At 33.9% G+C, this 12,881-nt stretch overlaps 1 long non-coding RNA gene across 1 annotated transcript; it reads left to right on the top strand.

The window, feature by feature from the left end:
• Positions 1 to 3,781: 3,781 nt before the first annotated feature.
• LOC116199213 lies at positions 3,782 to 5,199 on the top strand. Its single transcript, XR_004155503.1, has 2 exons — positions 3,782 to 4,568; positions 4,703 to 5,199. It is a non-coding gene; the product is annotated as an uncharacterized LOC116199213 (long non-coding RNA).
• The last annotated feature ends 7,682 nt before the right edge of the window (positions 5,200 to 12,881 follow it).

Genomic DNA, 12,881 nt, shown 5'->3' with positions numbered 1-12,881 from the left:
GTAGACATATTTTACTTAGACCACACACTTTATAAATACATTTGATATACATATACATGCATATAATAAATCATATAAATTATTAAATTGATTATCATATTAAATATTTTCAGGGTCAAGTGCTTGAGTATTTCTATTTTAAATTAGTTAGCAACAATATTTTGTTGTTCTATCAACTTAATTTGTTAAAATTATACCTTTGAGGCCACCAATTGTGATTCTTATGATTCATTGATTTAGTTATTTAAATATAACCTATTGTAAATATTGTATGCATTTTTCAATCAAATGTTTTGGATATTTGAATTTTAATTATATAAGTGACTATATTAACTTTTTAAATTAATCAATTTATAAAGAATATATTGTCAGGGCCTAATTTCCATTTTTCTGATTTATGGAGTGTAGATACTTAAAATACTATATGCATATTATAAACATTATATATTTTTATTTTTATTTGATTTAATAATAAAATAAGGATTAATGCTAATTCACATTTAATGTGCCAAATTTACTTTACTTTATATATTGATTGATTGATGATTTGCCCTACCCATAAAAAAAAAATCATTTGCCTAACATAGACTAATAATTATTTCATGCACTAAGATTTTCCATGTCCAGAAAGAGGGAATATTTTTATGGAAAAAAGAGGAATGTAGGACGATAACACTTTCTTTTCTTTCGAAACAAGTCGTTTGTAAAGTGACTATCACCCTATAGGCACAAAGCTTTCAGTTAATGGAAATTTTTCAGTGACGAGGTTGCACCTCTAACCATATTTTGTTTTTTTTAGCGTGTCGTATTCCAATTCATTTATGTCATATTTTAAAAAATAAACTCTTCAAATAGTCGACTGCATGCGTATGTTGTCAGCTGCATTATGTTGTTTTGTACGCAAAGCAGCTGACAATATGCACATGCAGTCGACTGTCTGAAGAGATGATGAGTCGGAGTACGACACAAATGAATTGAAGTATGACACACTCAGAAAAGACAAAATATGGCTGGAGGTATAAATACGTGACTGAAAAATTTCCAGTAAGCTAAACGAATCTAAGACAATGATATGGTCAATTTCCATATCGGCATATATCCTATGAAAAAAAAGAGTGATGTTTGATTGAGGAAAAAAGAAAATTTAAACCCTAAAAAAATAAAAAGAAAGAAGAAGATAAAGTAACTGAGATGAGAGAATAGAGGAATATGACATTGAATAAACTCTCATGCCAAGGTTTTCTATTCCCACCTTTCCATCAGAGAAAGAGGAAAAATATGTCTAAACATAATATTTGGTGCAGTTGATATATTGCACTCTATATAGGTGGACTTCATTTGCAGTGTAAAAATTCGAAATCCACTAAAATAGGGTTCGTTAGGGTCAAGCAGACCAGAATTAATCTCAACTATTGAAAAAGATTCTCTTAAAGTCTTTTTTCGAAAGTTCAATGGATTTTGACTAATTCAAATTCGAATACCGCAGTCTACTAAAGAATGAAAGTCTCTCAATTGTTGATTTTCTTCATTTACAAGTCAGGAACTCTGGGACCTTGGTAGAAATGCCGAACCACGTTAATCAACCCGAGGGTAAAGTGTTTTCTCCCCCTCATTCTCTGCTATCACCAGCAAAGAAATACAATGCAAAAGATAAAAGGAGACCAAGGAGAGTGAGATCTAAATCATGGCAAATAAGCAAAGCATCTCCATGGGACAGAAGACACTGATAGACAAACAGACGAATGGGAGACAGACAAGGAATCATAAGCTATTTCCTTTACTTCTACTCAGGTAATAAAACAGTGGGGAAGCTCTCAACCCATCGGCTTTGCATGGGAAACTGCGTACAAAAGAAGGCCGAACCTTAACAGCATATCCCCTCGCATATGCCCCAGCTTCCTTACTCGACCTGTCGACCTCGGGATATCTCCGGCCTTTCACGATCGAAGAGCCAGCTTGCCCTCAGCTGAAGATCAGGTCAGGAATGACAACTACCTAGCTATAAATCCATCTCAACCGCCTCCTACTAAAACCCGAGGAGTACACGTGATATATAGAGCCTAGTTCGATACTAGCTACTTGCTCGAGAGTGCTCAACCCAGAAGCAAGGCATTGTGATGGTCATCCCTACTCGACAGAGTACAGAAGCAAGTTCCTTGTACATATATATCCTTCAGTAAGCGAAATGGTTGTAGGGCTTCTCTCCTTCGGCAGTTTCGATACATATATTACGCGTGTATATACGCATATTGCGTTTGGGAGAATACTGAGACGGCCAAAGGAGAGTTGCCCTCTAACTGCTTCGGCTTAATACAATCTACATGAGACCGATCTCATCGACACTGTGACGAGGTATCTCCCAGATACTGAACTGATTTCTGTTTTGTGATTGTGGCTCAATCATTTCCTAACTTCGTGTTATCTCTAAGAAACAGCCCACTGAAGCAGAGAATCGTGCCCTTGCATATGAGGTTGCAGAGGCTCTTTGGCTGCGCCAATTAATCTCATATATTGGACTTTACTCCCCCAGTCCTATCCAATAAGTGACTATATTAACTTTTGTAATTAATCAATTTATAAAGAATATATTATTAGGGCCAGAAGATCCATTTGTCTGATTTATAGAGTGTGGATACTTAAAATACCATATGCATATTATACACATTTTATATTTTTATTTTTATTTGATTTAATAATAAAATAAGGATTAATGTTAATGCACATTTAATGTGCCAATTTTACTTTTATATATATTGATTGATTGATGATTTGTCCTACCCATAAAAAAAAAATCATTTGCCTAACATAGACTAAAAATCATAAGATTGTTCCATGTCCAGAAAGAGGAAATATTTTTATGAAAAAAAGAGAAATTTAGGATGATAACACTTTCTCTTCTTTCGAAATAAGTCATTTGTAAAGTGACTATCACTCTATAGATACGAAGCTTTAAGCTAACGAAAATTTTTCAGTCACGTGATTGTACCTCTAACCATATTTTATCTTGTTTGAGCGTATTGTCCTCAATTCATTTGTGCCATACTTCAAAAAACAAATTATTCAGACAGTCGACTACATGCGCAAACTGTCAGCTGCATCATGTTGTTTTGTATGCAAAGCAACTGATAGTATGTACATGCAGTCGACTGTCTGAAGAGTTCATGAATCGAAGTACGACACAAATGAATTGAAGTACTACACGACTACGACACGCTTAGAAAAGACAAAATAGAGCTGGAGGTACAGCCACGTGATTGAAAATTTTCTATTAAGTTAAACGAATCTAAGACAATGATATGGTAAATTTCCATATCGGCATATATCTAGGGAAAAAAAAGAGTGATGTTTGATTGAGAAAAAAGAAAAAGAAAATTTACCCTAAAAAAATAAAAAATAAAGGAGAAGATAAAGTAACTGAGATGAGAGAATAGAGGAATATGACACTGGATATACTCTCATGCCAAGGTTTTCTATTCCCACCTTTCCATCGGAGAAAGAGGAAAAATATGTCTGAACATTATATTTGGTACACGGTATATTGCACTCTATGTAGGTGGACTTCATTTGCAGCGTAAGAAATCCGCTAAGATAAGGTTCGTTAGGGTTAAGCAAACCAGAATTAGTATCAACTAGTGAAAAAGATTCTCTCAAGGTCTTTTTTCGAAAGTTCAATAAGTTTAAACTAATTTAAGTTCAAGCGCTGCAGTCTACTAAAGGATGAAAGTCTCTCAATAATGAATTTTCTTCATTTACAGGTCAGAACTTGAGACCTTGGTAGAATTGCCGAACCACGTTAATCAACTCGATCGTAAAGTGTTTTTCCCCCCTCATTCTCAGCTATCACCAACAAAGAAATACAATACAAAAGATAAAAGGAGACCAAGGAGAGTGAGATCTAAATCATGGCAAATAAGCAAAGCATCTCCGTGGGACAGAACACACAGATAGACAGACCGACGACAGGAAGACAGACAGGGAATCATAAGCTATTTCCTTTACTTCTACTCAGGTAATAAAAGAGTGGGGAGGCTCAACACATCGGCTTTGCATGGGAAACTGCGTACAAAAGAAGGCCGCACCTTAACAGCATATCCCCTCGCATATGCCCCAGCTTCCTTATTCGACCCGTCGACATCGGGATATCTCCGGCCTTTCGCGATCGAAGAGCCAGCTAGCCCTCAGCTGAAGATCAGGTCAGGAATGACAACCACCTAGCTATAAATCCATCTCAACCGCCTCCTTCTAAAACCCAGCGAGTATACATGATATATAGAGCCTAGTTCGATAATAGCTACTTGCTCGAGAGTGCTCAACCCAGAAGCAAGGCATTGTGATGGTCATCCCTTCTCGAGAGAGCACAGAAGCGAGTTTCTTGTACATATATATCCGTCAGTAAGCGAAATGGTTGTAGGGCTTCTCTCCTTCGGCAGTTTGGATACATATGTTACGCGTGTATATACGCATATTGCGTTTGGAAGAATACTGAGACTGCCAAAGGAGAGTTGCCCTCTAACTGCTTCGGCTTAATACAATCTACATGATACCGATCTCATCAACGCTGTGACGAGGTAACTCCCAGATACTGTACTGATTTCTTTTTTGTGATTGTGGCTCAATCATTTCCTAGCTGTAAGCGTTCGTGTTATCTCTAAGAAACAGCCCACTGAAGCAGAGAATCGTGCCCTTGCATATGCGATTGCAGAGACTTTTTGGCTAGGTCAATTAATCTCGGACTTTACTCCCCCAGTCCTTCGCCTGCTGCGATAATATCAGTGCCACTTATCTTGCAGCAAATTCGGTTCAGCACGACCGCAATAAGCACATTGCGGTGGACACCACTTCGTCAGTGGGAGGATTGCACGAGGAGATCTCCTTGTCCAATATATCTCTACGTCTTCTCAGTTAGCGGACATCCTCACGAAGAATGTTTCTGTCTCGACATTTCAGTCACATTGTACCAATCTGTCGGTATTAGCTCCCCCAATAAATTGAGGGGCTCATTAGAGTATATGATATGATAGAAATGTAAATAAGGTTAGAATATATCTAATTCAGGCAAGGATATGTAATTTCCTTTCATATTTGTATCGCAGTAATGATACATAACACAACCACCTACAATTACATAGGGTGAGTATGCCATTTTCCCAATTCTGTGTAGAACATTGAACAAGAAATTGAGGACACAAGTTCCCTGCAGGCAGTACTTCATAAGAGGGACATTTTACAGAGCCAGTCAATCCTACTTGTTAAGATGACTTGTTGTATCATCGAATATCCCGTGTTGCTTTGCTCCTGATGAAATATTAATAGAAGAAATCTTTATAAATTCTAATAACAGGTTTTCCATTTCTCGATCTCCTCATCAATCGAGGTATTTGAAATCCAGTGAACATGCAAACCCATATATGTATATCGTAGGGTGCGCGACTGTAAGACGTGCTAGACCATGTCCACTCGTGATATTTAATCAACCGATTATTCAATCAATTGATAAGTGTAAAGAAACAATGCATGTTATTGAAGTATTGAAGTCGTATGATCTTTTCGTTCTTCCCCAAAGAAATTAATGCATGGGAGACGTCCTTGGAGCATGGGCCTGTTATGGGCCCTGGACTAGGCTCGACAAGTGAACTTTATTGCCAGTATTATGGGCCGAAAATTAGAGCCCAATTAACAAGAAACGTTAACTTCGAGCTAAATAGGAGAGAGATTCATCAGCCTAATAGGAGACCGAGGAAGGAGTAACAACGGGTACCGGGAGGTCCGGATAATCCACTGGTGGATATTTCAAGCCAAGAAACTTGATATTTCAATGTCTGGTTAGTGATTCCTATTACTTGAATATGATATATGTTCAATGTAAAAAACATGATGCTTGTGGGCATTCACTTAACGGTGGAAATTCAATCGCATAAAAGATCTTGATTATAAATACGATCAAACGAAAATCTAGTTCACGCCTTACCCAAAATATATATATATATATATATATATCACTTTACGTAGTGAAAGAAAGTACAGTGCGACGCTATACGTCTTCACTTAGAATCTAAAAAGTTTTAGGTTTAATTTTTAATATTGAATTACATGCATCTTTTTATTTAAATTTGTATTTTATTATACTAAAATTCACGGGTTCGAAAAGAAGACAATAATACGTACGGGGTGGCTTAAGAAATGATCGAAGAGATTCGGAAGGTGGAATTTAGAGTAAATATAGAGAGAAAAGCAAAAGTGAGGTCCCCAATTGAGTCCACCTACCGATACGCAGAAAGGATCGAATCATTTTCAGTCATGTCTCTATAAAGTCCTAGCTTCACTTCGGAAAGGACAACTCCCTTAATTACTTCCACGAAAAAATAATATATATATATATATATATATATAAGTTTTACCCAGTGTTATCATAACCGGACCGGATGATGAACCGGAAGGGGTACGGGGTCATGGATTTATGGGTCCAACCGGGAGTTCGATGGGTCGGACCGCACGTTTATTTAAAATAAAATAAATATTCATATTATTAATAAAATTATGATAATTAAGAGAAAAGTATGATGATTTTAAAGAAATATAACAATATTATAAGAAAGTATCTATATTTAATATTTTTTACTTCAAAATAAATATTTTATTTTAATAAGTACTTAAAAGTAGAGTTAAAAGAACAAAAAAGTGGTGGTGGCTTGGTTGGTAGTATGCTAATATAAGAAGCAAGAGGTCATGAGTTCAAATCCTTACACAACCAATCAATTTTTACATTAAATAGGAAACTCATAAAAACCCATAGAACCGGCCGGTTTAATGGAATTTTGCTTAAAACCGGCCGGTTCAATGGGTCCGGCGGTTCAAAGCTGCCATTTCGGTTTTCAGGCGAACCGGACCGGACATGGTGCCGGTTCCCGGTCCGACCGGTCGAACCGGCCGGTCCGGTCCGGTTCTGATAACAATGGTTTTACCTGATTTACCTGTTTTCTCAAATCTATTATATATTTTTTTGTCAGATATATCTCATGATTTATTTTTTGCATCAAATCTATCACAGCGTCATCTTTTCCGTCGACATCTAACGGTCGTGTTGACGTGTCACGTGGAGCGATAGTGGGTCACATTTGCCACTTGGGCGCCACATCAGCACGGCCGTTAGATGTCGACGGAAAAAATAACGGCGAGATAGATTTGAAGCAAAATGTAAACCATGGGATATAGCTGACAAAAAAAACATACGATAAATTTGACAAAATGCTTAAATTATGAGTCATTTTAGGTAAAAATTCATATATATATATATATATATATATGTATATATTTGTGATTATTTACCATTAATATCGGTTAGGAGCTAGCCAGCTTAAGAACAAGACATGCATTTAAACCGTATATCTACACTTGAATAAAGAAAAGGAAATTACTAATAAACAATTAATTGATGTATTATTAAACAAACAATAAATGTTGTTCATCTCCGGCAAGCAAAAGCAACTTCTTAATTAAGTTATATTCCGCTGATAGGATAAGCTGATTAGAATGGTAGGCAAGTGAACAGGGATATTTCACGTGTGCTACCCTTGCCTAATTACCTGCTGCAGGGTACTGAATGGATACCTAATCAATTGATTTTAATGCACACTGGGGCATGCATAATGTGTCAACTTTTATATAAAAATTGTAATACGTACAAATATTTTGAACTCGAACGTATAATACTAGTAACTATGCGAACTATTGTTTGATTAAGTATTAAAAATTAATTATCATCTATTAATTATAATATATAAAAACTAGAGAATAAGACGTTGTTTCTATTTCTCGTCCATTAATTTAATGTAAGTGAAATTGTTAACACTTAATTGTTGCATATAAAATCGCACAAAATCAATTTTTTGTCATAAACAAAGAAAACAATGAAATAATGAAATGAGAGAAAATGACAGTGGGAAAAGCGCGAGGGTAGGTAAAGAAAAAGTCTCAAAATTTTCAGAATCTCGAAATATATCTAATTATTACGTAAATAACATTAACTAAAGAGACAACAATATGAGATTCGATCAATTATCAATTATAATATATAAAAATTAGAGAGCAAGCATGAAAACTCATTTTAGTAGCCATCATTTCTCTAATTCTTTTTTGTTGGTTCTTTCATTATTTTAATCTAAATGAAATCATAACACTTAAAGCACCGTATACAAAATTGCAAATAAAATCAAAAGTTTTTTGTTAAAAATAAAAAATAATGAAAAAGAATGGAATGAGAGAAAATGATATGGTTCTGTGAAGAGCGTGAGGGTGAGGGTTAGGTAAAGAAAAATCCTGAAAACTTTCGGAATCTCGGAATATATCTTATTATATTATATAAAGTATAAACAACAATCAAAAGAGACGACAAAAATATATGAGATTATTTGTGAAACATCCCACAAAATTCAAATACATGCGATGTTGGCAATATTTAGAAAAAGCCATTGATTATCTTGGATATCTTGTGTATTAATTTTTTTCGAAAGTCCCATCGACAAGAATTGAATTTATGATGATGAATCGGCAACTTATACTTCTGTGCTAAATTCCCTTTTCTATTTTAGGTATATCATTTAACTACGAACTTTCACCTGTCTCACTATAATTTCATAAAACATCCTTTGGTGATGGATTATTTCTAATCTCACTGAACTTAATTATATTAAGTGTAGTATTTCTTTTGTCTAAATTATGTAAATGTTAATTTTTTATTGATATATATATACACATATATATACATATGTATGTATACTTCAGCTTATATTATGTTATGTACAAGACACGGTGTAAAGTTGAGGTTCTAATTATCGTGCAGCACGAGGTTGTCTCTTTCCCATCAAATTCGTATGCTTGTAGGTCTGTCAAATTCAACCTTCACGCATCATAGCCCAGAGATTCAGGCATCGTTCCCCCAATCTTCAAGTGACATTTAATTACTCATACCACGAACTTCTGAACATACATGGAATCGATTCTTTTCCTTGACCGAGCAACGTCGGATTTGTACCTCAGGCCACTGAAAGCCACAAATTTTCTCGAGGTCACTATCAAGAACACTATGAGAAGTTTCTTAAGTGACAGTAGTTGATCCAAGCGATTGATGAATGTGGAATTTGATTCTTACGATGATCGAGCCATGCACAAAAAAAAAAAAAAAAACCCTTATGTATGTTCGTCCTTACGCACGCAATCGAAATGCAAATTTGAGTTGCTTGATGCCGTGTGTTTTTTGGCCTAATATATATTTTAGGCGATTATAGCAATGTCCGCAGTTTCATAAAGTTGATTTATTCCCGTCAATCCACTCGTTTGCGCTTTCGTAAGTGACCTGCAATTTTTACTCATCCCTTGAGCAACATTTTGCAGGCAAGGCAGGCCAAAAGTAGACGACTAAAAAAAATATACAGTAATAGCAAAAATAATTAATTACCGTTGGTTTGGGATCTCTTAAATTAGCTGTATGGCTGAGGAAAGAGGCATGATCCATCGGCACGAGTTGTCAATTCGAGATCATGAGATTCTAATTCAGCAAAAAAAGAAAAGAGAAAGAAATCATGATATTTCAAATTTAATCATTGTCAATGAAATATTCGTGTCTCTTTATTTAACTTTCACTATTTTTGTACTTAGTTATAGGCCTCTCTTATTAGAAAAAAAAATGTGTTACCAAAGCAAACCAAGTCAGTTGATTAATATACTTACTCATATATATTAATATAATTGCGTCAAAGTCTCCGGCTCTTATAAACAGTTCCACGAAAAGGATTTGTGTGAAAATAAGACCATCAACTTGAGTCAACTTCCCAAGTCCCCTAACATAAAATAAATAAATAAATAAACAACAAAAGATCGGATATGAGATGGTAAGATTGTTGGGCGATTGATCATAACATCATCGAGCTAGTTCAAATGTATCTATCGAGAAGCATTGTAAAGCTATCTAAGTCTTCGACAAAAAAAAAAAAGAAGCTATATAACTCTAATAATAAACCGTCTTTTAGAATTAGTCGAGAAAAAAAAAATTTCTTTTGTAGAAGTAGAATGTAATATGTTCAATTATGTTAATATAGTATAGTATAATGGTACATATTATCATGTATAATTAAAAAATTTCAAGTTCGATTCTAGTTAATAGTACTTCTTGCACCTGAATTATTTTAATATTATATCATATTATATTATACATTAGACTCATGAATCTCCATTATAGTAATAGACAAAAAAAAATATCTAATAATACATATATTGACATCAAATCAATGAGTGGAAAACTTCGAAGTTATGTTTCCGTATAATTAGTCACCCGCCAAATTGGACAAAATATAGGCACATTTCTTTTTCCATCATTGATCAGTGCAAAAGTCAACATTCATTTTTCAGTTCAACTTTGGTATGCTCCCCCTCCCTCCCATCTTACCTCGTAAGAAGAAAAAAAAGAAAGTCTCCGTTTCGGGAGTTTATGCCATGCTAGACTTCTTTCTGAAAATAATTCAATAAAATTTCTCAAAATCTATTTTCCAAAATAGATTTATGTCAGTTTCTTTATTATCTTTCTAGTCCCTGTAACTTATTGATTCATTTCTTTTAAATTCATTTACAAAAAGCCTAATTTAGTTATTATCATGAATCAATTATTTACGAATTTGCTTTAAACATATCTTAAAATAAATTTTGCATAAATCAATCTATAAGATTTATAGATGAAACTACAAAATACATGTTAGAATTTTATTAGAACTTTGTTAATTAAAAGTATAGAGAACTAGATAGCTAAAATGTCTTTATGTAGAATAAAAAGAATTACAAGAATATATATAATTCTTTTTTCTGGATTTACGAGAATATAGTAAACCTAGGAGAGGTTCTCACCACGAAAAGCTAGTTGTCCGTGTGAGGGCACATATTCATTAAGTACTCATCCTGGGCCAACTACGCTTCATGCTAGGTGAACTACGATGGACGACCCCAACGTTGATTTTCTGGGTTTCGAACCCGCGACCTTCAAGACTTTCTTGGGCTCTGATACTATCTCGTCACGAAAAGCTAGTTGTTCGTATGAGGGCACAGATTCATCAAGTATCATCTTGGGCGCCGACATTAATACTCTTCCTCTTAAAAAGATTTATAACAATGTACAAGAATATCATAATTACGATGAATAATCTTCATATAATCGTCATATATGGTGAAAAATACACCAAATTTACAATAAATATGTCTAAGGAATGCATGTACTAATTAAAATTATTCCATGTTGTTTTATTCCAATAGTTTTAAATTATTTCTAAAATATTGGATTCTCTATGTAAAATTCTCAATATTATTTTAAACAATTTATAACTAGAATTTCTTCAATATTCCTATTAATCAAATAAGTTTTCTAGCTGACATACTGGACTTAACATAACTCTTAAAAGTTTCAAGAGAAATCATCAGTAATTTCTTATATAAAATTTAAATTTAAATTGATAAGAGAAATCTATTAAAAATAATTTATTTGAGCAATAATTACCAACAAAATTTATTTGAGGAATTGTCATAATAATAAAACAGATTTTTAAGGGATTTAGATGAAACAAATCAAAAGTTGTAGGACTAGAAGTCTATTGTGGGAAATAGTTTCAAAAAGAAATTTAGTTGGGGTAAAAACTCCCATTTTCATACCTCGTAAGGGAAAAAAAAAGTCTTTTTAAGTGATGTTCCCACTGTTGACCATTCTTGGCCGGTAAACATAAAACAACTGTTGACCCACTACTATCACCATAATTATTTCTTTAAATATGGGGGGAAATTCAGGATTCTCACTACTAATCCGTACATCTTACGTAAATATCTTGCAAACTCGCTATATTGTTATGAAAATCAAATATATTGAGTTTCTAAATTCTTTTTTTTAAAAAATATATAATCCAAAATAATGAATAGAGACTTATTTGATGCAAGAGTGTTATTTATCAAAATCCCTCCTTTAAGTTGTACCGAAACTATCTTTTAATCAACGGAAATCTATATCTTTCCGGGCATTCCCGAGAAAAATCTCGATCTGAATGAAGTTTTTTGAACAAATAATTGTCAATTGTTTTTCTCTCTTTATTTTCAGATCCCTCCTTCCAAACAAGTTCATAATCTGCTATATAAAGAGAAAGGGGTCCCCCAGTTATTTTTAAAGGAAAAACACTACCATGTGCTCTCCTCATTATGAATATACTCTTCTTATAGGTGCCAACGTGAAGTGTCTCTTTTCTCCTAAATCAATTCATCAATTTTTTTTTGGTGCAATAGATTAATTAATATGTTTTGATGTGTGCTTGTTTGGCACTTTTTCGGGTTTCTTCGATCCTTAATATTATAACGAAGGAAAGAGAAAGAAAATAATATATTCCCATGGATTTGGCAAGACCATACCTTAACCGACTTGTTAGCTCGCCAGTCTTGAAACTTATTCGGGGAATCTTAATTATTAGCTCTCCCTTATATGACAACAAAATAAGGCTTTTCAAAAAAAGTGGTAACCAAGAGGTCCCAAATTCGACACTCGTTATATGACTACCCGTGTCCATTTATTATTTATTAAAATTTATATATTATTATATTAGTCCCCTAAACTTCCATTTATAACTGAATAAATAAGATTTTTTTTAAAATAAAAAGAGAAACAAACACGTGAATATTCATGGTAAGTAGTTGAGGTTTTCTTGTTAAGTTTCGAACAACATTACATTATATAAGAAAGGGTGTAGTCATATAGTGAGCAGGGGCAGATTCACCTTGTGTTTAGTGTGATCAATTTCGCTGAATTTTTGAAAATTTTTACTGAAGTTTCATACTTGTAAATACTTTGTCACTTAAGTTCAGTG

The sequence above is a fragment of the Punica granatum genome, chromosome 1, assembly GCF_007655135.1.
Source record: "Punica granatum isolate Tunisia-2019 chromosome 1, ASM765513v2, whole genome shotgun sequence".
Classification (NCBI taxonomy): domain Eukaryota; kingdom Viridiplantae; phylum Streptophyta; class Magnoliopsida; order Myrtales; family Lythraceae; genus Punica; species Punica granatum.
The sequence above is the reverse complement of the archived record's forward strand: the minus strand, read 5'-3'. Positions and strand labels throughout refer to the sequence as shown.